We start from the raw sequence: 3765 nt of genomic DNA on the forward strand, positions 1-3765 counted from the left end.
CATTGGGTATAAAGCCAGAAGTGAGATTGCTGCATCAAATTTAATTTTAGTTTTGATTTTCTGAGGACTTTTCATATTCTTATCTATATGTATTGTAGCTATTTACATAATCACCAACAGTACACAAGAATTCTCCTTTTACCACTTTTTTCTAACACATGTATCTCTTCTCATACGGATATTACCCATCCTAACAGTTGTATAAACATAAGTCATTATAGCTTGCAGAAGACCTTGGATGATTAGTGATTGTGAGCACCTTTTAATCTTGCTGTTTGGTTTTGTGTCTTTGTAAAAACATCAAAGTACTTGCTTAATTTTTTTAAACAAAGTTTACTATAAACATTCAAGGTATGCAACATGATATTATAAGGTACATACTTTAAATATAGTAAATATTTATTAGAGTGGAGCATATTCACATATCCGTCATCTAACATAGTTACCCATGTTTCCCCCTGTGGTAAGAGGAATTATAATCTAGTAACATAGCAAAATTCCTAAGTATGATATGATACACTCTTCTTATTTATAGACTTCATCTTGTACATTAGACTTTCTGAATTGTTTGTCCTACGTATTTGCTATTTTGTAACTTTTTAACTGTATTCTGGATAGAAAAATGTTTATATGAAGATTATATTCTGGAAAGCCAACTTCTACCTTTAATAATTTCCTTGGTGCATGCCGGTAATCCCAGCACTAAGGCAAATGAGGCAGGAAGATCATTACAAGTTCGAGGCCAGCCTGGGTTACACAGTGAGTTCAAGGCCAGCCTGAACTGTACAGTCAGACCCTGTTTCAAAAAAACCCCAAAACACAAAGCATTCGCTACCACCTGTGACACACAATATTGACAATTTGCAAAGTCCTCATGTCAGCATCAAAATGCAAATAATAATATATAAAAAATATAATAAGTCCTGTAACTTGATGTATGTATGTACATACATGTATGTATGCATTTTGAGTCAGAGTCTCACTGTGTAGTCCAAGTGGGCTTTGAACTCACGATGTAGCCCAGGCTGGCTCAGACTCATGGTAATTGCTACAGCCTCCCCAGTGCTGGGACTATACAGGTATTTGCCACCATACATAGCTCTAGACCTGTGATTAAATCAGACAAATACTGAACCACAGGAGGTATGAGTTATAATTAAATAATACAGTGAATATTTAAATTACCTTAAAACATTTATTAGGGTAAAAGACATATTCCCATTAATCTTACTAAAAATACTCTCCTTCATTATGAAGACACTTATGCACTGGATTTGGCACTTTCTGAAGCCCTTCTGGAGTCTCTCTCTTGTAAGTATCTTGACTTGTAATATCACGCCTGTGTCACTGTGCTGAATCAATTCAAAATGTTCACCATTTGTGTTCACACTGACTGTGGAGAAGAATGAGAAACGGCATGGTGCCAGGTCTAGTGAACAAAGTGGCTTTGAACATACTGTACGGTTTTGTGAGCCTACCTTTTGATTGGATTTCACTGGGCAGCTATAGTCAATGAATTTTTTGTCCATCTCATAGAAGCAGTTATGGAAGAGGATATCCAATATTTCTTTAGAAATGTGTAAAACACATGAGTTATGTGGATTTGAAATGAAGGGACAAATTTTGATGGAAATCAATGATAGCATCTCTGCTATTGTTATCAATTATTAAAAATTTTGAACATTGAATGAATTTGTCAATCACATTTCATACTGTTAAAACAAATTTGTCAGAAAAATACTGATGATTGCCTAGGATCTTTTTTCTCCTTTAACAAGTTACTTTATCTCTTCTTCTCTTTCACAGATCTTGAAATGAACTGGCTCCATGTGATTCCAGGTTCTCATGGAGGTCATGATAGATCAAGAAATTTTGGGTGAAAAGTCAATAGAGAAGGGAAACCTTTGTCTTCTTAGGTGGGATTTTGGATGTTGGATACAGTGCTCACTGATCTCCTTCGCTCCAGGTAGGATTGGGCCTGTGTTCACAGGAATATATCTCCACTGGCTGTGACAGCTGAGGGGCCCCTCCTAACAAGTCTGTTCTTTTGCTTGCAGTCTATATACAATCCTCGTTTCACTCCCAGGGTAGGGCTAGAAACTGCCTGTCTTCTGGAGTTCTACTCTCTTGTGGTAATCAAGAACACTCTGGTTTCAAGTGGATTTGGAATTTGTGAAGTCTGGCACTGATTTGGCTTCTTTACCAAGGAACTTCCATATATTTCTTGCTTTCCTGTGGTTCATGCAGTGATGCTTATGCTCCACTATTTCACTGGACTTTTTAAGGTGTGAAGGTTAATCTTGATCTTCAAATGGAGTGAATTAAGAGATGGGTGCAGATTGATTGGGTTATTGAGGTTGAACCTCCTTGGGTCGAGGGACCTGAGCCCGTGGTAAGCGGCGACATGGTGCAAAGAAGACACCGGAGACCAGGCTGATGGCGCAGATCCGGTTTATTGCGGAAGTACCAGGCATTTTATTGAGCAGGCTAGAAGCGTGGCAATGGAGATGGGCTAGGGGCGTGGTTTGGAGGCGGTACTTTTGGCCGGGGGTTGTGCGGAAGTAAGAGGTCAGAGCGGGACAGCCTAGGCAGGGTGACTCACTCGGTGTGCCGAGGACATGACGAGTCTGAGTGTGCTCAGACTCGCTCCTCTGCCACGGCCTTCAACCAGACCTCTGGACCTCTCTTTCCCACAGATTATAAGAGAGCTACTCTCATCAGTGGACTGCTCCATTGAGAAGTTCATTTCTGAATGGTCTGATAGAAGTTGGAGACCAGTTGCAAGAAATAGATTTCTGGGGAGCCTTCCTCTATATGATCCCTTGTCACTCCATTAGGCTTTCTCACACTCTCTGTGTTATCACTGTGTGGGCTGAGCAGTCTTCCTCCAACAAGCGTTTCTCTAAAATCTTTCTGCCATAAATTTCCACAGTCATATTACTGCCTTGCAGCCAGCTGACTATGTTCTAAAGTAGGAGCCAACAAAATTCTTCCTCCTTTAATAATTTTGTCCCAGCAATAAAAATGAAGTCATAAGGCTTTTCACTCTCTGAGACAGGAGTGGATGGTTTTCCAAGAGGAAGCTCTGATATGGATGTGATTCACCTTGCAAATATGTTTATATTGAAAGCTAGGTTACTACTGTGGTAATATTAAAATGTGCTGTAGTGCTGGCCGTGATGGCACACGCCTGTAATCCCAGCACTCGGGAGGCTGAGGCAGGGGGATTGTTGCAAGTTCAAAACCAGCCTGGGCTACAAGTGAGTTCAAGGCCAGCCTGAACTGCATAGCGAGACCCTGTCTCAAAAAGACAAACTGTGCTGTGGTGTTTTGGAAGAGACCCTGATGGGAAGTTAAAGATCACGGGAGTGGTCTGGCATGGGGAATGAGCATAGCATTGCTTAGGGGATCTGGTTAGTTCTCTAAGAGAACAGTAGATCTTTTGCATTTTCTTCTCTTTTTTTATTTTAGAGAGAAGCAAAATAAACAATGCTATAAAATTTCAAAACAAGATTGTAGGAGAATAAAAATGTTCAGTACATTGTACATTGCTATCTTCAAAGTAATTGCTCATAATACATGATGTAGGCATGAAAAAACCCATCAAGCAATGTAGGCGTATACCTATCCTTTCAATGAGCTAATAGCCATTCATAGTATATCTATCTGAACTATTATACATATATTTTATATCTATTTTTCCTTTCCTTCCTTCTTTTCTCCTTTCCCCCATCTAGTTTCTCTTCCCTTTTGAGCATTTTCTTC

Source organism: Chinchilla lanigera, unplaced genomic scaffold, assembly GCF_000276665.1.
Source record: "Chinchilla lanigera isolate Chin_1 unplaced genomic scaffold, ChiLan1.0 scaffold00157, whole genome shotgun sequence".
Taxonomy (NCBI): domain Eukaryota; kingdom Metazoa; phylum Chordata; class Mammalia; order Rodentia; family Chinchillidae; genus Chinchilla; species Chinchilla lanigera.